A 26104-nucleotide genomic window follows, 5' to 3' on the forward strand; every position below is an offset into this window, starting at 1 on the left:
GTTTCTCTAAGATTGCAGGTCAAAGAAGGTTTAGTATTGTGTATGTATCCTGATGTGGGGGAATATAGGATTTTAAACTCTCACCAAATTTGCTTACCACAAAGAAATCTTTTAAGTATACTCTTAATGTCTTTAAATTCATACACACACACACACACACACACACACACACACACACACACACACACACACACGAGAAGAGGAGGTGTTCTAGTGGGTAGAATGTTAACATTTACTGCGTGTCTTTCCATATCTACTGACCCTTTTATTAAATTCTCATCTCAGCTGTTCCATATTCACTCCCTAGTGGGAGCTTTTTGTCTTGCTTTCCCCTGTATTGGTAGAGTCTTGGCTGGTTATCTATGTCCTGTCCATTTTTCAGAAGTTTTCTAAGTCCCCCGAGACCTTTCCAAGAGCATTCCAACACATACTGCATTTTCTTGCCTTTTAATTTCTTTATGACGTAGAGTCTGTCACATTCATCTTAGCAAGAAATAATCCTGTTTTTATAATATTATTAAAGTATTTTCTAACATTGAAAATAAATTGCAAAAATGTATATTCATAGCAAATTTATACATATTTTTGTTTTAAACTTTTCCCTTTCAATCTAGAAACTCATATAGTCATCATTTCACATATACTTAGAGGCTATATCTCATATTTCAAGTACTATTGTAGGTACTGGGAATATAGTGGTAAATGGAAAGTCTTCTGTATTCTTGATTATATGGAGAGATAAGTAAACAGGTGAAAATTATTATAGCTTATGACAAAGTTGTGAAAGGAAGGAGATAAGCAGAATAATAGATCATAAGTAGGCAGGGGAATATTTTTCTTTTTTTTCCATTTTACAGATAAGAGCACTGGAGCAGAGAATAGTTAACCACATGCTGATGGCCCCCGGTCCTCTGGGATCAGCCCAAGATGACTGCAGGTTAAAGCCCTTACATGTCCCTCTACAATATGCTGCCACTAAAGAAAATTCAATAAATATTTAGTCTCATGGCACTACATTTAATCTCTGGAATTTGAAATAACCCATATTTTAACCTTCAAGTTACTATTTATAAAAATCATCACATGTTTTTAGCTTATAGGGAGAGCAATGCATTAATAAAATAGAAAGTTGAGCCCAGAAACAAGCATATCATGAAATTTTGATTTATAGCAGAGATGCCACAAAGCAACAGCAGAGGACTAATAATTCCGTATATATTGCTGGGCTAGTTTGTGCTCTGTATGAAAAAAATCTGACACCACCTGGCATTATACACAAAAATTCCAGAATGAGTAAAAATATAAATTTAAAAACATAATGCTAAAATTTTAGGGAAAAATGAGACTTTTTTTGCAATATTAGGGTGGTAAGGGATTTTTAAGCCATAAAAAGCACAAATGAAAACAGGAAATATTGATAATAAGCTCATATAAAACTTTTTCAATAAAAAATTTAAGCCACAGAGAAAATACTTACAAAAAATACAACTGAACAAAGAGGTAGAATCCAAAATTGATAAAGAATTTACACAAATAAGAAAAGTAGAAACAAATCATTGAAATATGGGCAAAGTATATAAGGGCCGTTCATAGAAGAAACAAGTATTACTGATTAGCACTCAAGGAAGGGTAAATTATAACCACAGTGAGATATATTTTGACCTATGAAATTGGCCAATAAACTGACAATATCAAGCATGATAGGATCGTGAAGAAAGTCTATCCATATAGTATATTCTACTCAAGAGTTGTGAATTCTGTAATAATTATGGAGAGACATGTGGTAACTTTTAGGGAAATTGACCAAGAACCTGCAATGACTTAATTTCTAATTTAGGTAGACATCTAAAGGAGCCTTTTGTATGTGGACTGCAAAACAAACGAACACGTACGTGAATACTTTTTTTGCAGCACTGTTTTCAATGGTTAAAAAAAAAAAAAAGAAAAAGAAACAAAATCCATTTGAGTAGTGGATTAAAAACTGTGAGTGACTTAGGAGTTCCCATCATGGCTCAGTGGTCAGCGAATCTGACTAGAACCATGATGTTGTGGATTCAATCCCTGGCCTCCGCTCAGTGGGTTAAGGATCTGGCCTTGCTATGAGCTGTGGTGTAGGTTGCAAACGTAGCTTGGATCCTGCTTTGCTGTGGCTCTGGCATAGGCTGGGGGCTTCAGTTTCGATTTGACCCCTAGCCTGGGAACCTGCATATGCCACGGGAGCTGTGCAAGAAATGGCAAAAAGACCAAAAAAAAAAAAGTGAGTGACTTAGATAGCGGATAACTAGTTTACATGTACTGACATGGATAAATTTCAAAACATAAGTTTTACAGGAATAGGCAAGCCACAAGAACTTTCTCTATATGGATATTAGCTATACATATTTGCTGAAAAATATGAAATAGAAATATAAACCTGATTTGAAAAAGTACTTATTTCTAGGAATGGGGGAGGGCTACAAAAGGGGTTCACTCATATCTGGAAAACTTAGTTTCTTAAAAAATCTAAAGTAAAGATAATAAAATATTGAGTTGTTAAATCTGTATGGTGAGTAAATATGTGTTCTATTTCTGTACTTGCCTATACATTTGAAAAATTTATACCAAAATATTTCATGATTTTATATTTCCTGATTTCATCATTCTTCTTAACATTAGCATTGCATAGTCTTGACTTTATCATTTAGTTTTTTGTTTTTTATAAATGGTACTTGTTTTTCTCAATCGTAAACTAATAGTGCTATAAATGGAATTTTTCACTTAAAAGTGAAAAAAATATGTGTGTGTGGCTTTTATTTGGTGAAGAAATATGTAGTGGGGAGTTCCTGTTGTGGCTCAGTGGATTAAGAACCCGACATAGTGTCTGTGAGGAGTCAAGTTTGATTGCTGGCCTCACTCAGTGGGTTAAGGATCCAGTGCTGCCACAAACTGCGGCATAAGTTGGAGTTGCAGCTCAGATCTGGTGTTGCTGTGGTTGTGGTGTAGGCCTGAAGCTGCAGCTCCAATTCAATCCCTGCCTGGGGAACTCCCAAATACTGCAGGTGTGCAGCTGTAAGAAGAAAAAAAAAAAAGAAATATATGTTGGAATCTTCTAAGAAATTGAGGCTATCATAGAAAACATATTTAAGATATAGTTGTAAGGCAACTATAAACATGACCATGATTATTTTCCCTGCAGAGGCATGAAGATTCTTGATGAAGATCTTCTGTCTCTATTCTCATGGGCAGTAAGTGCTACCAGTATAGAGGTTAAGGTTACACCAGTTATACTCAGGCCATATAGCCACAGCTAATATTGAAGACGTTAGCAGTGGAATCAATTCCCCTGCCTTTGCCATGCCTCCTCCCCATTTATGGTCAGCCTGTTCTCCATTGCGCGCACCATTCTTGAGGTAGCTGGCACTCTGATACTAACCAGGTATTAACTCCTTAGCTGACTTTCAAGGGTCTACATGAATTGACTTTGCTTCTTCCTTCAGCTTCATCACCAGCTGCTGCTTACAGTTCCTCCCTGCACCCCAGAACTGCATTACTTACCCACACCTGTGCCTGTGTTACTCCCTCAGAATTCCTTCTATTCTCTGTCCTTCCTTAGCCAGTTCTCACCATCTTTCAAGACTTGCCCTAGATGTTCTCTTCGACATTCATCCCTGAACTCTGTATTGAGCCTGCATTCCAGGTTGTTCTGAGGGCAATGGCTGGTCTTCGAAGAGGTACTAACCCTAAGTTTTTATATGAGCTGACTAGACTCTGTAGAGAAAATGTCACTGAAATTCCTGAGTCGAGGATGTATGGGAGGAAGGAATGCATCCCATGCACTGATAAGCAGTACAGAGAACCACAGAACCTGAAGGTGCTCTGTGGATAGGAGGTGAGAAATACTTGTAATAACATAGACAAAAGAAAAAGAGGGCCAATGTCCTCTTCATTCTACCTCATACCTTGATACCTCAAAATTTTCCAAGATATTGGTCAGAAACTCAGAGAATAGGGGGGAGGAGAGTAAATAGAGACTGATAGCTGCTACTTGATTCAAGAGAGGCATGAAAACAGAAACTAGGTATTAATAGAGCAACTTCAAAGTTTTGCCTGTTTAACCTCTGACTTTGTGGACTGATATCCTACATCTTAAGTTTCTATTTGGATGTGGAAATTGAACTGAGTAGTACCATCCTTTGAACTGTATGTCTGCTGCTTCCTCTTTCACACTCTGCTGCCCACGACCCACTTAATTCTTCTACCCTTTAATGTTGATTCCCCTGGACTTCTTTTATTTTTTATTTTAATTTTTAAATTTTCAGAGATCTAAGTGATTCTTGAGTATTTGAATATAGGAAAGTTTTCCTTTATGAAATTTCATTTCTCCTCACTTCTGCCTCCTCATAACCGTACATCCAGGCACTAATCAGGAACTTCAAAGTGTGTAAATCATCAACTTTTATTTTTCTGAGCAGGCATAGTTTCACATTATACTGTCTCACTCAGAATTCTTTGTTGCTAAAATTATTAAGTTATTCAGACTAGTAGTGGGACATTGAAGCTGTACAACTCAAGACATCTTTGACGCCAGAAAGAGAGGCCATCCTGTTGCCATGTCTCTTTAGTATGTCACAGAGACTTCAGTGGATACACTTTGCCTCTTTTAAAAGATCCTACCAAGCATTTTGACACCAGGCAACATGACTGAACACATTAGATCAGAAAGCTATACTTTGTCTTCTGAGCTATTTCAAATTCAAAATATCTACTACAAAATAGGAATTCATAAATGCCTTTCAAGTGGCCTAGTGATTGATGATCATCCTTTCAGAATCCACAGAGCTCTATTTACAGTGGACCAGCAGGAGATGAGAATGAGATTCATTCTCATCACACCACAGGTACAAGGCAAAGACTACATTTTCTTGGATAAGATTATAAAGATGCTGAGGTGACCCCAAATTATCTTTGAAGCGGTACAGTTACATGGAAACAAGGGTAGTTTTTGATTTCATGTAATATTGGGACATTATTTGAGACAGAAGGTTTTTCCATATCTAGTGAAGATATACATAAATGGTATATTTAGAAATCATTTGCATGAGGCTCAGGGTCACAGAGCTGCTTTGTATCAAAACCCATTTCATTTGGAAAGGGGATCTGGCAGGACAATGGTATGCAGAGAAGAGTGTATAAGCCTCCCAAAGGCCAACTACTCTTCCTAATTGTGTGCACTTATACCTCTGACCATTAGTCAGGCTAACTGCCAGCAAACACCTGTAAAATGAGGGCTTCAGGAACTATTATCATTAAGTTTGCCTCTTTGGGAGAGTCGCTTTTAATGAAATGTATAAAATGTGAAAATTTTTGCAACATTGCACTTCGCATTAGAAGTATTGTACTTCTGATTTCTCAGGGGGGTCTAGCTCTGTTAAATTATCTTATAAGATTCTGATAGTGGGAGTTCCCATCGTGGTGAAGTGGTTAACGAATCCAACTGCAAACCATGAGGTTGTGGGTTTGATCCCTGGCCTTACTCAGTGGGTTAAGGATCTGGCGTAGCTGTGAGCTGTGGTGTGGGTCGCAGACGCGGCTCGGATCCCGTGTTGCTGTGGCTCTGGCGTAGGCCAGTGGCTACAGCTCCTATTCGGAACCTCCATATGCTGTAGGTGTGGCCCTAGAAAAGGCCAAAAAAAAAAAAAAGATTCTGATAGTGATCTTTGCATGTTTGAAATCCTCTTGTTTTCAGCCTTTGAATATAGACTACATTACCTGTGCTTATGGATCCCTTCAGCAACTTTTGTTTTACTGAATATTGATCAGTACATTCAGAATCTGGGCGTTTGGTAAATATTATTCTGGGTCTGTTCTTCATTTGCCTATCATTTTGTTTATCTTATGAAGAACTGTTCAAATGCACTTCTTACAGGTATTTTTGGGGGTTAAATTTGACACTGGCCCTGAAATTACTGTTGTAGGCCTATTGTCCTTTTTTCCAGGATCCACAGCAGAGTAAATGCTTCTTTACACAGCCCATTTCCTTTGTCAGGCTATGCAAAGACTTCTGATTTACTCTGAGCTTATTATTTGATTCATTTATAAGCTTAGCTTAGCATTTCCTTGATTGCACACTTATAGAGGAACTATGGAGATTGTAGGTGGAAGAAGTAAAAGAAACATATATTATGTGAAAGGATCATGGATTAATTTGTCCAGAAATGCTGAGTAGAGCACTGGACTTTTGTCTTTGCCCAGTGTGATAGAGAGTCTGCCTCCTATATGACATGGCCTTTGCATGTTTAAAAACGTGCCTCTATTTCAGTTAAGGCATAGAGGCCTTTACGTCACTAAGAAAACTAGTCTTAGAACCCCATCTTGAAGGGAAATAGTGTTTGAGCTAAGTATAAATGGTTTTCTTAAAGTTACCATAGAGTAGTTTTCCATTAATTTTGGAATTTTTTTCCTGAACCACTCTTTGATAGGTTGGGAACAGAAGGTATTTACTTCAGTAGTCTTAATTACTTTTCTGATAAATAGGAAAATCTCAAAAACTATTTATAATGGAAGATACAAAATATGGTAACATGTAATATTGATGCCATTTTTCAAAAGGCCATTCTCATGAATTTAAAGGAGCTTGTCTGTATTTTAAAAGTAATGTTCAATGAGGAAGGGGAAGACTGTATTATTCACTTTAAAAAGAAAAACTCACTGGGATGTGGCCGAATTAAATCCATTGATGACCTGTGACAGGATCAAGGAAATCAAGGGACGGAGAAGATAATCAAGGTGTCAGGGCCAAAGAAGAAAGAAAAAACATGTGTGATGAGAATTCAAGACTAAGCAAAGTCAGGTAGGAGGGGGAGATTCCAAACTTTGTTTTGCATGAGACTCATCCAGAGAAAATGTTAAAAATACAGATGTCAAGAGCCTACCTCTGATCCACTGAAGCTAAATTTCTGGGTTGAGATGGATTTCTATTGTAGGTGTTTTTTTATTTTTCTGATGTAATTCTGATGAACAGAAAAGTTTGTTTAAACTTGGGGATTGGACCATCCAAACTCTCAGGTACAGTAGGTGAATTTTAAAGTACTTCTCTGAAGAATTAAACAGTGCCTTTCATGAGTATGTTTGCAACCATGCAGATAGTAAAATTGGCTCCAACTGTTTGGTAAGAGTAGGGTGGATTGTACATTGTGGAGTCCAAGCCACAGCTATGAAAAGAAGTGTGGGAATCAAAATGATTAACTGCTTTGCCTTGGTTTCAATTACTAAGTCCTACTCTGCATCCACGGTTTGAAAATAGACTGAATTGGACTTCAAGGTCAGGAAATTATTTTGAATATTTGTACTGCACTAACTAGGTTTTTTTGTGACCTTAGGCAAGTCCTTTAACCATTTAAGCCTCATTTTTTTCCTCTTCTATTAATGGGATAAAAATTCCTACTTCTCTCATTAAAGTAGGAGAAATTACTTTGAAAATTCTAAATTTTCATCTAATGGAAGTTTAAGTGGATTAAAATTTTAAACCCTAAGATGTAGATGTGAAAAATCTAAAATATTAATGATTTTATATAACTGACCTTGCTTTTGCTTTGAAGACTCAACACTTCAAAGAATAACTTCATTCTCACATTCCAGTATATTCAGTCTACTCTATTTTCTATTCACAAACATATACTATTGTCTCAAGTACTGTATAATTCAAAACATAAGCACTTTCAGGAAACTTCTTTACTGTCAGGGTTTGTTCCCTTCTATTTTCTGTGGTTCTTTAAGGAGTATTTTGAATGAGAGAACCTTCTGGAACAATGTGGGCAATAAGTCAGAGGCTTTTCCCCCTCTGAATTATCCACACTGTTGCTAGTCTCTGCCATAGTTGGGCAGATCTCTGTATCTCCTCATTTAGACAATTTCTTCACTTTTTTCTTGTCTTTTTAAATCAAAGTATAGTTGATTTACAATGTTGTGTTGATTTCTGTTCTGCTGTACAACAAAGCGATTCAGTTATATGTATGTGTGTGTGTATATATATATATACTTTTATATTATTTTCCATTATGGTTTATCTCAGGATATTGAGTATAGTTCCATGTGCTATACAGTGTACATTGTTCTTTACCCCTTCTGTATGTAATAGTCTGCCTCTGCTAACCTCACACTCCAGTAATTTGGACAGATTGCTGCATCTGCCAAGGTGTAGCTGGTCTCACCTTGTCATTTGTTGCATCACTCTGGCAGTGATGCCTGCTGTGATGCACAGCAACTTAAGAGACTGTGCTCATATATTCCCACAATTTTCAGTACAGTACTATACTCATGCCCTGTTAGAGGCAGCAACATACTGAATATGGAGTGTTTTAGGACATGGTCTCCAGGAAATAGACCTTGAGCCAAGGGTTTGAGTGCCTATGAATTTTTAAGGAAATACTCCCCACAGAAACTGATAAAGAAGCAAGGAAGCAGGATATGAGGGGTAAAAAACAAGCAAGAGTTCAAGGTCAGATAAAGTGCTGTTAACAGCCTGTTTTTTCAGGAGTTCTGGAGCATGAATTATACCTAGTGCTTATTTCAAATTGCTTCTAAGGGAGATGGGCTTTTTTTTTTTTTTCATTCCTGCATCAGTTATTCCATCAGGTACATCATATATAAGCCTGGGGTGGGGAGTGGGTGTGTAGTTATAAACTGCCTGGCACGTCTAGCAGGATTGCTCTCATAACCTAAAGGAAATCCCCTGTAAGAGATTTATAGATACAGTTTTTTTTTTGAGAAGAGCAGAAGCTAAGTGGCAGATGTGTAAAGCTGATGGGATCTGAAGCTATTTGGGCAGAGGACCAGCTGGGTCCACTACTCTTCACCTTGTACTGTTTTACCAATAAGTTCAAAGCTTTTTTAAAAATGAATATTTTAATTTTTTCCATTACAGTTGATTTACAATGTTTTGTCAATTTATGCTGTACAGCAGAGACCCAGTCATAAATATATATATATATATATATATGTATTCTTTTTCTCACATTATCCTCCATCATGTTCCCTGTTCTATACAGCAGGATCTCATTGCTTATCCACTCCAAATGCAATAGTTTGCATCAACCCCCAACCTCCAGTCCATCCCACTCCCTCCCCCTCCCGCTTGGCAACCACAAGTCTGTTCTCCAAGTCCATGAGTTTCTTTTCTGTGGAAAGGTTCATTTATGCTATATATTAGATTCCAAATATAAGTTGTATCATATGGTATTTGTCTTTCTCTTTTTGACTTACTTCACTTAGTATGAAAGTCTCTAGTTCAATCCATGTTTCTGTAATCACCATTGCTTTGCTATTTTTTATGGCTGAGTGGTATTCCATTGTATATATATGCACCACATCTTCATCCATTCATCTGTCCATGAACATTTAGGTTGTTTCCATGTCCTGGCTATTGTGAATAGTGCTTTAATGAATATATGGTGCATGCATCTTTTTCAATGAAAGTTTTGACCAGATATATGTTGAAGGTAGGTCAGGGATCTATTTATCACTAAATGTCCACATACCCATACACTACTAGGGCAATCAAAATAATGCTTTACACCCCTGGCATCAGGGTCAGTTCAGACCCAACCTCCTTCAAAAGATCTGTACATTTTTCTTTCTTTAATATACAGTTACTGAGGTACATTGTTGCAGGTCCCACTGGGAAAGGACAAAGAGAATCACTACTGTTAAAACATGTTGTGGCATTGCATTTTCCTTCCTCAAGGGCTTTGTCTTTTAATATTTGAATTATAGATATAAAAATTGATTAAGGTGTGGAAATTGAGCAAGTGGTCCTAATTGTTAATTGAGGTAGTTGATATCAATTCTTAATTTCTTTAGGTAGAAAGAATATCTCTATATAGGATACACACACACACACGTTTATTCTTCTTTGTTACCATCTACCTCTATTGACCTTGATATACCATATCTTTTAGTAATTGATATCAATCCTTGAGAACTAGGGCCCCTGGCTGTCATTTCGACCTTACTGCTCAATATAGTAATTACATTTACTGTGCCTCTGATAGTTAAAGCCTGCCACTTGGAATTTTTCATACCTGTTGTTAATAGGAAGCCTGGTATAGTCAAAACATATTCCACTACCAATTCCAGCCTCCAGAAGACAGCTGTTTTGAACTTTTAACCAGTTCATTTTTCCATTGGTTTTTGTTATCTTAGTAATAGAGTGTCCCTCAGGCCATCCTGAAAATAGGTGAGTAGTCATTTTGTAGGAGGGGGTAAGTTACATTGTACCAGGTCAGTTCTCTCATTTTTATTTCATTTAATGTCCTGACTGTCGTTCATTGTAAAATAATGTGTTATCCTTTAATAGGATAAATTTCCCCAGTAGTGTCATCCTTGACCTTAGTTCTTGATTTGGTGTCCAGGGTGGGAAATGAGAGCAGATGTTGAGGAGAATCACATTTTCCCACAAGATTTCTGACTTGGTTGAGGGATCTGTGTAGTCTTTAAGCATAGGGATGAGTGGAGTCTGTTCTATCCTTTAACAGATTGAGAAGGTTCCAGTAAATCTGTGGATTACTAGTACAGCATGTGCATTTATCAGATAATCTTATCCCAAATGTCTGGTTCCCACTATTTAATATGAAGACCTGACATTGTTGCGAGAGACTTACTAGCTTGCAGTTTCACTCTTCTCCGCAGTTCTGCTACTTTACAACTGAAAGTAACAGTACTTGACCAAATAGATGTACTTGGCCATCTGTTTGTTTTCTCCTATGGCTATAGTTTCTTTTATATTGAAGTATAAATGATTTATAATATTATATTAGTTACAGGCATACAACATAGTGATTCAAAATTTTTAGAGATTATACTCCATTTAGAGATATTATAAAATACTGGCTATATTCCCTGGGATGTATAGTATATATCCTTGTGGCTGACTGATTTAATACCTGACTCTTGATCACTCACCCCTACTTTGCCCTTCCTCCCAACTCTTCTCACTAGTAACTGCTAATTTATTCTCTGTATCTATGAAGTGGTTTCTGTTTTGTTATATTCATTCATTTGTTCTAATTTTTCGTTCATATGTAAAGTGATAACATAAACATTGAAATTTTTGAACTTTTTTTTCATTTATGATTTTATTTATCTGGATCTTTCCCTTTATTTCTGGATGAATCTGGCTAAAAGTCTATCAAGATTATTTTTTCCAAGAACCAGCTGTTAGTTTTTTTTTTTTTTCTATTTTTTAAAGTCTATTTCATTTATTTCTGCCCTGATATAATCTTTGTGTTTGTGTTCCTCTGTTAACTTTAGATTTTGTCGTTCTTTTTCTTGTTCCTTTAGGTGTAAGTTTGTTTTTTATTTAAGATTTTTCTTATTTCCTGAGGTAGTGTTGTATCTCAATAATCTTCCTTCTTAGAACTATTTTTCATAATTTTATATGTTTCTAGTTCTGGCCTTTGCTTTTTCCCTAATAGACTCCCTTCAACATTTCTAGTAAAGCTAGATTGTTGGTGCTAACCTCTTTTAGCCTTTTTTATGTAAAGCTTTTGATCTCTCCATCAAATATGAATGAGAACCTTGCTGGGTAGAGGATTTTTGGTTGCAGGCTTTTCCCTTTCATCACTTTAAAAAACATCATGACACTTTCTCAGGGCCTGCAGTGTTCCTGCTGTAGAGTTAGCTGGTAGCCTTTTGGGATTTCTCTTGTACATAGCTTGTTGCATTACTCTTGCTGTCTTAATAGTCTCTCCTCATCTTCAATATTTTCCATTTTAGTTACAGTGTGTCTTGTTTCAGTCCTCTTTGTGTTGATCTGGTTTGGGACTCTCAGTGCTTCCCGTACCTGGATGTTATTTCCTTTCCCTGGTCCAGGAAGTTTTCAGCTATTAATGTCTTCAAACATGTCCTCTGTACCCTTTTCTATGTCTTTTCCTTTTAGGATCATTATAATGGGGATGTTAGTACGCTTGATGTTTTCTTAGGAGTCTCTTAAACTATCCTAATTTTTTTTTTCTGTTCAGCTTCAGTGTTTTCCATTACTTGATCTTCCAGCTCACTGATCTATTCCTCTTTTTCTGATCCCCTGTTGATTTCTTCTAGTGTATTTTTATTTCAGTCATTATATTCTTCAGCTCTCTTTGATCCTTCTTTACATATTCTACTGAATTGTTAACCTCAATCCATTCTTCCTTTCTTCTCCTGAGTTCTTTGACCATCTTTATGATCACTACCTTGAACTCATTATTGGGTATGAATCTGCCTCTACTTGTTAGTTCCTTTTTTTGGAACATGTTCCTCTTTTGCTTCATTTTGCCTGATTTACTGTTCTAATTTCCACATACCTGTTAGGTTGGTTATGTTTCCTAGCCTTGGATAAATGACCTTTTTGTAGAAGATGTCCTATATGTCCAAGGGATACACTCTGCTTTGGTCACCAAAGCTATATGCTCTGGGGGTGTCCCCTATATGGGTCACATGGGTCCATCTGTTCTAGGGGGTGATCTCTGTCCTAAGGTTTTTGGCTGCAGGGTTCTGAAAGTCCAGAAGGTATTGTCAGCCTGTTGGTGGGTGGGGCTAGGTCATAAGGCTGCTGGCTCAGAGGCTCAGGTGGTCCTAGTGATGGTGCTTACTTTCAGTAGGGTATCTGTGTCCTGACAAGGTAGGCTGCATGTCTGTGGTGGTTAGGTTTTACTATTTGCACACTGTTGTATAAGGCTGGTCCTGGGACTACTGCCATGACTCTGGTGTAGGAAGCTGGGTCCTGGGGTCTCTGGCTATAGAATCTTGGGTGTGGGAACAGGTCCTGGGCCCTCTGGTGGAAAGGCCCCATGTCCTGGGATGGCTTCCAGCTCATGGAGTCTTAAGACAGCCCACCTACTGGAGGATGGGGCTGTGTCCCAGCTCAGCTAGTTGCTTGGCCTGAGACATCCTGGTACTGGTACCTATAGTCTGGTATGTGGATCTAGATGCTAATATGCTAGAGGGAGTATTCCAAATAACACTTTCCAACACCAGCATCCACATATTAGAGCTCCCCAGAATGTCTGCTGCTATTGCCTTGTTCCCAGTGTGAGCCACCTGTCTCTGAGGGAGACTCTCTAAGACCAGCAGGTGGGTCTGACCCAGATTCCTTTTAAATTATGCTTCTTCCTTGGACCCCAGAATATATGTGAGATACTTGTGTGTGTGTCCTTTAAGAGTGGATTCTCTATTTGCCATAACCCTCTGGGTCTCCCAAAATAATCCCTACTGGCCTTCAAAGCCAGATGTTCCAAGGGATCAACTTCCAGTGCAGAACCCCTGGGCTATAGGTCACAGTGTGGGGTTTGGACCCATTGCTCCTTGGGGAGAACCTCTGTGGTTATAACTATTTTCCCATTTGTGGGTTGCCTACCTGGGAGTATGAGTCTTGGCAATATTGTTACTCTGCCTGTCCTACCTGTCCCATTGTGGTTCTTTTTAAATATTTTGAGTTGTAGAAGATCTTTTCTGATAGAATTCAGTCTTTTTCATCAATAGTTGCTTTGTAAATAGTTGCAATTTTTGGGTGCATGATGGAGGAGGTGAGCTCAGGGTCTTCCCCTTCTGCCATCATGGCCAACCTCCAATCAGTGTTTCTTTATGTGCTGTTTTAGAGGCTCTTTGGCTTCCACATTTTGCTTTAAGTTGCTAACTGGCTAACTTTACCCTGTCATTTTCACTTTGCAGTGCATCAGCACCACTTAGCAACAACCACTAATTTCAAAGTCCTTATAAGTACTATTTCTCATATATCTCTCAAATGCCAAGGATATGGCAAAAGCCAGTACAACCCCTTCTACCTTACCCTTTCCTGGTTCACCACAGGTGCCTACATGGTTCCACCATTGTTACCACATTCCAGGGCTTATAAATAGTCAACATATCATCATGATATTTCCCTCATTGGTATCTGGTCTATATGTAACTCAACTCTAGAATCCCATCCAAAGAGTGTGCTTTCTAAGATTGCTTGATGAATCAGCTGTTTTAGATCAGGTTTGTGTGAAGCAGATCCCGAATCCCGAACCAGGAATTTGGAAGGCAATTGATTTATTTAAGAAAAATAACTGTCTCCTGGAGAGATCAGTAAGAGAATGGATAATTAGAACATTGAAGAGGAAGTTAAACAGGTTGCAGTTTTGGTTGAAGTTGTATGGTCAGCTTAATCCTGTAAGACATATGCATTTTGCCTTGGAGCTTGTGTCATGTTGAGGTAAGAGAACTGGACCTTTGTACCTTTCCACCCACTGGCTGTCATCGTTGGCTCCTAGACATCCTGAAGAGATTACAAACTTTCAGGCAGTTCTGGCTCTTCATTGAAGCAGCTCTTTGACCAGTAGTTGGGAACAGACTGCACCATAGCCCCCCACAGTGTAGGGGATAGGTTTATGATATCTGAGAGAGTCCACCACAGATTGTGTGATAGGTTTGTAGTAGCCTGGGGAAACAAGGTACAGGCACACAGTATTTTTACATTTTTCAAAACAAACCTGGGTGTTTCTAAGATTTCCTCACCCCTGGACATCAACCCTGAGTTTGGAAAGAAACACCTATCAGACAACATTAGTCACATGAAACATTTTGCTTTTCTCTTACTCTTCAATTCATTCCAGCACCTGAAGGGCTTTTCTATTTCTTTTTATGAAACTATTCTTGTAGTATATCTCACTCCTTTCTTGTTCTTTGACTTACAGAAGATACTCCATGATTTTAAATCCCCCATGACATGATGGCATATTTTCAAAACCCCCTTCTCTATATTTTTAAGAATGATTTTCTCTTACACTAAAGCCTAGTTCCATTTAAAGAAAAATGTTTATTTCAGAATTTCATATTGGCCTGAAAACTATATATTCAAATTTCAAGGCAAGCCATGGCTCTCATGAACTTGGTTGAGCACCACTGCCCCTTGAAGCAGCAGATGCTCCTGCTTCAAAAGGAAATGTTGTCAAGGGAGCACTTGTGATAAACAAAGTGTCGGTTTGCCAGCTCAATAAAGTCATCCCTGTCAAACAAATTATTATAATATCGTTGCCTATTCACAATTCTTCTGCACCATAACGTTTTTATAATTCTGATCATGCTTTTTAGGTTTTCTTTTCTGTTCAGTCAGGCAGTGTCAGTTGTCTTTGCTCTATTTTGTGCCCCCAGTATCCTTCCTAAGTCATATCATAGCCCTTAGTTTGTTTCTTCTAATTTACTTAGGTCTAGGAAACCAGACACATAAGCATAATAGAATTGTATGTTTTGGAGTTTCGACTACCTATCTGACAGACTAAACCTTTTTCCATCGCATCCTCTTAAAAAATGAATGACAGAAACTCCAGGTATTGAGAGCTCTGTGTGTGTGCATGCATGCTGGTGTGCCTGTATACAAATGGGCATGCTTATGTGTGTGTGTGTGTGTATTTTCGTTTCTTCCAGGTATTTTTAAATAAATGATTGCATTTGGGGTCTAGAAATAAGACCTTCCCTAAGTGGAAAGATTCTATTCTTAACAAAGTGACATTATAAATTATTCATCAAGTCTGCTACATCTTTCATTAATTAGAGAAACACACATATGGAGAGCTCTGAAATTTTCAGGTCAGTCTTTATTCAAAGCTTACTATAGACCCTACAGATTTGCTTGCCCTTTGAGACAAAAAAATCTAGTTTCATTGCTGTGGGAGTAGAAGAGCTGGAGTGGAGGAAAAAGGAATCTGTAAAGCTTCAGCAGCATTAATGGGCAAACCAGTATAAGAGTCAAATTAATAGGCCATGTGTGAGTTTGACTGCAGATGTGAGGTCAATGGCTGTCAATTAATGATATCATCCTTATATATCAGGTACTCTGAGTGTATCACATTGTTACCCCTGGCTTTCAGACTGGAGGGCTGCTCTATTTTCTCAAGTTCTTAAAACAAAACAAAACAAAACTAGTTTTATATTACTCAGTGGAAAGCACCACATCCAAGGTTATATCATGAGCTGACTATTCTTTCCACATTTAAATATGTGAAACTATTGATGTTATATTGAATTTACCCCACCAATACTGCATTCCTGATGCATTTATAGGTTCTGAGGAAAAAGACTAAATTTATACAATTCTGTTAAGAGTTGTCATAGCAGGTGCTGGGCTGGTGGAAGGGAGGTCCTTGTGAAGGTGTATGGGGGAGGCAGGGAAGCTACTGCTGCTCTTGGTTAGAGCTCATGCCACCTTATGCTAGGACCACTTTATTGTTGGCAGGCATTATTCCAAGGGTATTCCTGAATGACAGATATTTGCCTCTGCATAAAACTTCCTGATCATGAGTTCTCCCAGGTTGCTGATTTCACTGTTTGGATGTATTCATTCAGTCGTTAATGATTTCATGGATTGGTCATGGTTGTCAGAAAACATCATTCTATGGTGGGGCTCAATCAGTCCCTTTACCTCTCTCTCTTCTTTTATTTCTCATCTTAGTTTCCAGTCCTGTCTCGGAGCAGCAGAGGATCGATTAGTTCTCCTCAGTCTTTGGACTGAGTAATAATGTCTGCAATGTCCTTATTAGCATATATGAAAAAACAAAAAATGCCAAGAATCTAGCTTAATTTATTCCTTCTTACCTCCCGTAAGCGTTTCGCTCAATTTTGCAATCCTGTGCTAAACGGACTCAGGGCCAGGGTAATCGAGGAGAGTCCGCGCCAATGTATACTGTTCGTGAAGACCTACATGCTATTTGTTGTTAACTTTTGACTTGACACCCTCTCCTTATCTTAATCTTTTTTGCAGCTATGGATCCCAGGCCTTAGAGAGAAGGTGGCATTGGCTGCCAGCTTCCTCTGTCATTATTTATGGTTAGCTTCCTGTAGTGCTGAAAGCTGCAGAGGAAGAAGAGAGTATTGATGTTCCTAGGAAACTTTTTTCATGGCTCAGCTCAGAATCTTGCAAAACAAAATCCTGGGGCTAGATACATTTTAATGGAAAAGCTTTTCATTCAACTATGAGAGACGGTTGAAACTGATAGTCTGGAATGTTAATATGTGAACATTAACTAAGGTATTTATTTTGGTCATATTTCACAATGGAGGACTGCCTCATGGTTGTTTATTTAAAGGAGTACACAGTTAGGGAATACTTTATTTTCAGTGAATGGTTCCTGCAGTATAAAGTACCTTCCTCTTAGGTCACTGAGTGGAAGTACAGATTAGTGGAATTCTTTTCCTTCATATCTTCTGTTAGCTTTAACAGACCAGGAAGAAAATTTACATGAGTCATGCACCCCACCACAGACAAGCTGGGATCTGAAAGCATTAAATACAGGTAAAAAGTATGACATTAGTTTTGTGCACACTTTTGGCATGAGGTCGATTGTCATGCTGCAGACTTGAACCTGGTACTTAATGGGATGAACTGGTGAGACTTGTATGGACAAGTATAAATGCTGTTCCCACAGGGACAGTGGGATCCATATTCTGACTTTGCTCATTTTATGACATGGATGTGAATGCATATGATATTTTGTTCTCCTGAAGAGCCAAGTCCCATTCCTTTTCTTTTCAAACTGATGCAGTTTAAATCTACTTAACTTGAAAGACCTTGAGAGAGTCCAAGTCTGGAGGCTCCTCTTGGAAAAGTTTTTTTCCTACACCCCATCCCCCCTGCAACCAACAATTTTTCCCTTCTCTTCCCTTGACTTCTCTTGCCTTCTGTTTCGCTCCCTTCCCTTTGCTTTTCTTTAAAAAAAATTGATTGTGAGAGTTCCCATTTGACAGGTCCTATTCTTTGGTCAGAAAAGCTGTTTCCCTTAGGGTTGGGTTGAGGTGAAAGAAATACTAGTTCTCCTTTGGATGGTGATAAATGCACATCATTAGCCTAATCACAGGGCATGCCTGGAGGGGAAACAAATGCTCAGATATTTTATAATGCTCACATGTATAGCTTGGATTACCTGGAAAGCAATCAGAACAAGTGTTTTGAGAGTCAGGGTAGGAATTTTCTCTGTAGTTTTCTTGAGTGCTCTCGAACAAAGAGTCAGATCATTGGTATCCACGTTGTTGGAAGAGGCAGGCAGGGAGTTTTCTCAACCACATTCTTTGTCTCCAGACAGGGGCAATTTGTTGGGTGCTGCAGGATCTCTGCTCTTTGGCAGAGATCTGGCCAGACTTCATTTTTGCCTTTGGATCACCTCCTTCATCTCTTCACTATTAGTTCAAACTTCTCAGCTTCCTCTGATTAGAATTGCCTTCCAAGTGTGCTTGGCTTTCTCCTCCATATTAAAGGTCTCTCTGAGTCTTCAGGCTTTTGAGCTCACCTGCCCTGCATCAGAACTGATGCCCTTCTAGCTCGATGGTAACAGTGCTGTGTCACATGAGAGCAATTTCAACTGGACAATAGAGAAAAAATAAATACCACATAAGGAGTAGTAAAAAGATAGGATTTCTGTCTTTTCATTGGGGGAGAGGGATTTTTTTTTTGGTCTTTTTAGGGCTGCATATGGAAGTTGCCAGATTAGGGGTCGAATCAGAGCTATAGCTGCTGGCCTACATTGCAGCCACAACAACTCAGGATCAGAGCCATGTCTGTGACCTACACCAAAGCTCACAGCAACACCAGATCCTTAACCCACTGAGCGAGGCCAGGAAATTGAAACTGTGTCCTCATGAATACTAGTTGGGTTCATTACCACTGAGCCATAATGAGAACTCTGGAAAGGGATTTATTGCAGGGGTAATCAGACGTGGTGATGGGCTGTAGGTAGAGAAAACAGTCAGTGGGCCTAGATATGCTTGGCCAACATCACTCAGAACCTGAGGAAAACAAAGATGGCTTTAAGTGGATATGTTGATCTCTGGCTAACATCTTTCTTGTTACTGAAAGAGGCATTTCTAGAATGCCAGCTTTTCAAAAAAAGCATTGCAAGGAGGAGGTGGACCTGGGTTCTAAGTACTTTCTGGTCTTCACATCTGTAATCTGGACAAGTTCTCTCTCTGGCTCAGGAAGCAAAGACAATGTGAATTGAGCCTGCCAAGGCAATAAAAGCTTTTTCAGGACTGTGATCTGCTAGATAAACAATTTTCCTTCTGTTCCTTATCCCATAAATCCACTGCTGACTCTGACTTATTTTGTGTTCATCTCAGAATATAAAATCATTTATTAACCGCAAAGTAATGGGACCTATTCATCTAATTGATCACCTCTCCACAGTACAAATATCTAAAGCAGTAAAAATAATGGAAGGAATGCAGAACTGAGAAAGATTAGCAGAGCTGTTGCATTTGTTGAAACCAGTCAATGAATAAGATATTTGCTTTTTAAAGCAATGTGCACTTGTAAATTTAAAAAAAAAACGAAGGAAGGATTGATATGAAAGTTTTTCTTCAAGATGCCTCCTTGTTTTTTTTTTTGTTTTTTTCATTTTGGGAGTCTAAGAAGTATGCTATTCTACTCCAAGGACCTCTAGGCACACATTTACTTATATATTTACCTATTTATTTATTTATTCTTTTTTAGGGCTGCATATGTGGCATATGGAAGTTCCCAGGCTAGGGACTGAATTGGAGCTGCAGCTGCCAGCCTACACCACAGCTACGGCAAGGCCAAATCTCAGCTGCTTCTGTGACCTACAGCACAGATCGTGCAACGTCAGATCCTTAACCCTCTGAGCAAGGCGGAGAATTGAACCTGCATCCTCATGGATACTAGTGGGGCTCATTACTGCTGAGCCACAATGGGAGCTACTAGGCACACTTGTATTTAACTTGAGAGAATGAGAGAGAGGGAAAGAGTGTGTAAAACAAAGAAGTACAGTGCTTATCATACGTTAACATGGAAATTTCTCCTTTGAAATTCTACTTGATTTGCATAGATACAGTTAATTGTAGTTGTTCTATAAGAGCTCACGTAAATAAAGTCTTTGCCTTAGGAATGCCTTGACCAGCTTATGGCTATGGTGCTCATTTCTCTTCTTCCATTTCTTCTCTTCCACCTGAAATCAAGCAATAAATCTGAACTTTTTGGACTGCGAGGCACTTATACTAGTATTTCTACAGAAAATGAATACTGAAAATGAAAGAGGTTCACATTAATCAGGATCAGTTTGCTGCCTCAAAGGAGCAAAGAGCAAGAATTTAGTGATCTTCACTTCAGATTTTGAATATCTTTAGTGAATATTTAAAAAATACATGGAGTACAGGGCTTGTTTGTTTTTCAATATCCAAAGAATGCTGTATTTTTAAAAGCTTTTTAAATTGACTGAAGTATCTTTAAGTAGAAAGGCATTCCAAAGGCCAGCAAAATGCCACTGTTTTAAGACCCCTGAAACCCAAGTCAGCTTTCAGTTTGTGGGTCATTTAGCCATGTACAGAATGAGTTAAAAGCCCAGCTATAAACCATCTATCCAAATAGAGTATACACTTACTAGGTTGATAATTACGCTAAATAAATCTTCATTCTCCTTCTTTTCTTCCAAAGACATGACATATTTATGTTTTCTATTAAGGCTCATGATTTCTACTTTCATTAAAATTAGAATGCATCAAGGGAAAGAAAATGAGAATTGCTACTTTATAAAAATACTAATGTTGGAATAAGACCTGGTTTTATAAGGAAGTGTTAAGGGGGAGAGGGTATACTTAGCTAAAATCCAAATGTATAATCACAGTATTGAAGTACAATTTAACAAATGCCACAGAAATACATGAAAAACATTTAGTGAAAGCTTTTGCTAGAAAAGTCTTATATAGCGCTGCGGTTTTGAATTTTTTTTTGTCTTTTCAAAGTCCATATCATTTCTCTGAGTCATACTCTTTAAGAATATATTTCTTAGGTTTAATTTCTTATGCAGCTTGACTTCGACCTCTATAGCCAATAATTGTTATATTGTTCTCTAACTTTGAATTGCCCTTTTTCATTTTTATCTTTCTTTCTTTTTTCTTTTTTGTCTTTGAGGGCTGCACCGGCAGCATATGAAGGTTCCCAGGCTAGGGGTCGAATCAGAGCTGTAGCCGCCGGCCTATAGCACAGCCACAGCAACGTGGGATCTGAGCTGCATCTGCAACCTACACCACAGCTTATGGCAACGCCGGATCCTTAACACACTGAGCAAGGCCAGGGATTGAACCCGCATCCTCATGGATGCTAGTCAGGTTTGTTGGGAAGCCACGACGGGAAGTCCTGAATTGCCTTTTCTTTTTTCTATGTGTACATTATATTAAACACCTTCATTAACCAAGTACCTGTTATGTGTTAGGCATTCCTTTAGTTGGCCAGATCCTCAATCTTGCCTGTAGACATCCAACCTAATTTAAAAAATGCAGGTCAGGGCTAGGGTTTTCTCATTTTCTTCCTGAATTCCATAGTCTGTCATCTTCTCTTCTGTAAGCCTAAGCACTAGAACCCAGTAGGTGCTCATGCAGTTTTTATTCCAAAATTAACCTAGTGACTAATGGTTATTATAAATAAATAAATCAGTTTTATACACACACACACATGCACACACACACAGCACACACCATACATATATTTATATAGCAACAATGAAAAGTAAATCCAAATGTAATTTGGCATGATGCACATGTCCCATTACTTACTTTAAGATGACATGCGGTTCTTTTTCTGCGTATTCAATTCATCCTGTTCTTATTAACCAGTATCTTTTAACTTTACTACATGCTTGACATAGTCATTGAAACTATGGGAAATCCCTTACAAACACACACACACATACACTCTATATCATCTAGGTGTTTTGAGTCTATTTTGGTAAACAATTATACACAGATAAACTATTAAGTATTAAATCAGTGATATAATAAATGTAAAAGACTTATGAGGAATTGCCTCAGTGGTACAGACAGTAAATGATTAGTTTATAGAAGCAGCTGGTCCTTGAGGTTGAGTAGGCAGGAAACATTGTGTGAAAGTTCTGGGGCTTGAGGTGAGTCTTAGATGATGTGTGGGAATTGGGGACCAATAACACTACCATCTGTGTATATAATTCTATAGCGTTTACAGTTGACTTTACAGGCAGTGTCTGTTTTAATTCTCTCCTGTATGCTGTGAGGAATGTGCACCCACCTCCATATTACATGGGAGAGAACTCTCAAAAGAACTAAAATAACTTGCTCTGGGCCACAGAGGAACCTGGATCTGTGACCCAAGACTTTCAAAATAAGACTGGCTTAAAGGAAAGTGCAACTGACAAAGTCTCAAAGATTTATTTTCATGAATTCTTATTTATGTCTACATATGATATAGAAAACAAAGAACATTGCAGTGAACATTTTATATCGAGGAATTTTGGGGTAAAAGACTAATTTACTCCTTAGTATAAAGATAATCCTGAGATCATACTAAAACAAAACCTGGGCTTTGGAGCCAGACTGACTTGGGTTAAAGCCTGCTTCTTAATTGTTGGTTTATTCACTGAGTTCCATGGAAATGTCTCCTTTAATTTATTTTTTTCTTCATGTCTTTTTGAGCACTGATTTTCCTAGTCAGGATTTAATTTATTAAAATAATATATAGTCACATACACATATGTGTGTATGTTTATATGTGTGCATATATATACACACACTTATACCTATATATATATATGTACACACAAATTTATATATTTTTCTATCATATATTTCTATTTATCCATATATATTTTACAGTGCTTCCTATGCCAGACATTGTTCTAAGTGACTTAAAAACTGTTGATTCATTTAATCCTTGCAATAATCCTCTAAGGTAGGCTGCTTTATATCACTCTTTTACTGATGAAGTTACTGAAACACAGGAAACCTAGGTAATCTGCCAAAGGTCATTCAGTTAAGTGGCACTGCGGGGTTCAAATTCAGGTAAAGTCATTCCATAAGTCCATTGTGTGTTTGAATCAATATACTTTGCTGCTTCTTCTGCATCACTTTAAAATTATTTGGTTGGGCCATCCAAGTTATACTGTAAACTCTTACTTTTTTCATGTTTGTATGCTCAGCATATGGCACAGTACGTGGAATATAGAGAAGGTGCAGTCGTGTGGGTTTGGGGCTGTTTGTAAAAGGAGAAGTGCTATCTAATAGGACCAGCATGAAATTCTAGGAAAGGTGGGACCAGGAATGAGTAGAAAGAAAGACAGTTAAGGCAGGGTGGGAGATTAGTGCTGGGAAGGCCTGTTATTCTATGATGACCTTTTTGTAGGAAAAGAAAATAATTAAAAATCTCCAGTTGAATAGTAACATTTTAGAAAAAGAATAGAGTGTCATGTACCTCTGCAAATGGCAAAAGACTGGAGAGTGTGTGTGGGGGGGGAATCAATGAGCATATGCTGACAGTATTTCTGGGAGGAGACAATGAGACTTAACAATTTTTATCAGAGACAATGGAGATGGAAAGGAAACCAAAGAGTTGAGAAGTATTTAGGGGGTGGAATCAGCTAAAATTGATAGGGGTGGGAAAGAAAGGCAAGAATGAGGGAGCCTCAGGGACCAACTATATTCCTGTATCTAAATAGGAGGTGTGAAAAGATGGCAGAAAAAAAAAGCATCTGGACATATTTAAGTTGGTGTACCTTTAAGATGTATGTAGATGGGACACTGAGTAGAATATTTTATGTAGAGTTAGATAGGGTGCTCTGGCATTTAAGGGACCAATCTGGACCAAATGTACATTTTTAAGAGTTGTCATTTTTTAAGTGGTAAATGAAATTATAGTGATGGTTTAAAAAAATGTATTCCCCCCAAAATAGGCTAAAAGGAAACAATCCTTTGAATTATCAGCACGTATAAGGTAAATGAGGAGGAAGCCTGGAAAGAAGATTGTGCTTTTGGGAAAAAAAAAAAAATGCCAAAGAACAGCCAAAAAAAAAAACCAAACCAAACCAAACCAAACCAAAACAAAAAACCAAACAAAATACTCTCAAAACAAAACAAATGAAAAAACCTACCAACCAATGAAACAAATGCAAACCTATCAATCAGTGAAACAAACAAAAAAACCTGTGCAGAGAAAAATGTCTATTAGAGGTTAGCAAACTCTGGCCTGTGAGCTATAGCTGGCTTGCCATCTGTTTTTGTAAATAGAGGGTTTTTTTTGAACAAAGCCACACCCGTTCATCTCTGTGTTGTCTAGGGCTACTCTCAAACAGTGGAGTTGAGGAGCTGAGACAGGGACCGTATGGATGCAAAGCTGAAAATATTTACCATCTGGCCCTTTACAGAAAAAGTGTGCTGACCCCTGTTCTAGAAATAAACAGAAGGAAAATAAACACTAGATAAAATGAACCTTGTACTTAAATTTTCAGAACAATTTTCTATGATACTCCTGTAAGCAAAGACTTTTAGAAATGAAAGACCACTACTTCATGTGTGGTCAGATCAATGACAACAGCAACAACAACAAAGTATATATTTATGTACATACACATAATTGTATATATGTATACACACATGCATATATATACATTATATATATATATATATATATATATATAATGTTATGTATACATATGCAATTCTGCAGCAATGCCTCTGGATGTAGAAGGAGGGTAAAACATTACATATTTACCCTGGAGGAGAGGTATCCCTGTATTAAGGAGGTTCTGTGGCTTCCTCCAACATAAAAAAGATGGGTTAGATCATCCATCCATGCCTGATCATTGAAATGTTCACTTATTCTTGGCTCCCTCCTTAGGAAGACACTGCTTCATTCCAGTTCACAAATCACACTAGGAAAATACAGGCAAGAAAAAGGCCTGCGTTATAGAGTCATTCAATTAAACAGTCTGAAGGGCATGATTGCTTTAGGCCTGAAAATGGAACAACATCTCAGTAGAAATTAAAAACATAAAGGAATGTGTTCAGGTAATTGCTTATTAAATTTTCAAACCACAATGACAATAACAAGTTTAAATTGATTGCTCAATATGTTTAAACTAGATGATGCTGTATGTACAACCAGGCTCCACCAGTGAGTCCTAAAAGGAAACCTTATTGAATAGCTAAGGACAGCAGTACCTTTTTGCCTCTGGAGGCTTGGGGAAAATTCAATAAGGCTGACTGAGATTGTCCAAATTAAATTGGTTAGTAGCAAGTACCACTGTTTCTAGTTTATAGTGACCCTAAGCTCGGAAGGTTTCAAATCAGCTGTGGGTCTTAGCAATAAAACAGCAAAGGGACTCATATTATTGCCTTTGGAGTATACTTTCAGTGTCTTTGATTGTGTTTCCCCACGAACGTCTCCAGTTGCCTCCTCCTTGCCCTTACCACTCACCCAGACAGGGGAAATCCACAGCAGTTTAATTATGGGATAGATTTGTCTGGTCTTCCAAAATGTCTAAAATCAGCATTCATGGTTCCTTGGACGCTGATCTTATAAGTCATTATTAGGAAAATTCCGTAAGCATTCAGAATAGCCTTTTATAGGGAATGTCAATCTCAACATTAATACAAGAGAGTCTCACTTAAATAGAACTTTTAAAATTAAGACTCTTCTGTAATCATAGTTTTATGACTGATTTTACATAGTCTGTAATTTATAAAGTACAAGCGATAAATATTTAATACGAGTGTTTATCTTTACTCTTCCAGGGATGTTGTGTCATAAGTATATATTCAGATAATCACTTACATTATTTTCAGGTATGGCTGTGGTACCATCCAATATTCAGTGATGTGCTGTAGTGATCTGGAGAACTTAATTCACATATGGAAACAGTGATTATATTATATTAACAGCAAAGTGTATGCTAAATTATAGAAGTAAAACAATATGTTTTCAACACAAATTGAAATGAGAGCGGGTTATTTTTATCCATGAGTGAGAGAACTCAGTTACCTAGAGCCTCCCACTCTCCTTGGTTAAATTGGACTGAGGGCCCTGTACTTTTTATATCTTTGTTACAGTTGAAGAGATTGGAAATTGTACTGTGACATATAGAGAATGCTGCTCTGGGTATAGTCTATGATGAGAATATTCATTGCGCACACTCGGAGACTTAAAAACTGAGGAGTAAAACACATCAGAGGAAGGAAAGCGAGGGTAAGAGTGAACTGGAGAATAGTTATTTGGATGAAAGGAAAATAGAAAAGCAACAGGTCCTTTAAATAAAGAATTGTGATAGATACACAACTTCTAAGAAGAGTTTGATAACAAACA

This window comes from Phacochoerus africanus, chromosome 4 (genome assembly GCF_016906955.1).
Source record: "Phacochoerus africanus isolate WHEZ1 chromosome 4, ROS_Pafr_v1, whole genome shotgun sequence".
In the NCBI taxonomy this organism is placed as follows: domain Eukaryota; kingdom Metazoa; phylum Chordata; class Mammalia; order Artiodactyla; family Suidae; genus Phacochoerus; species Phacochoerus africanus.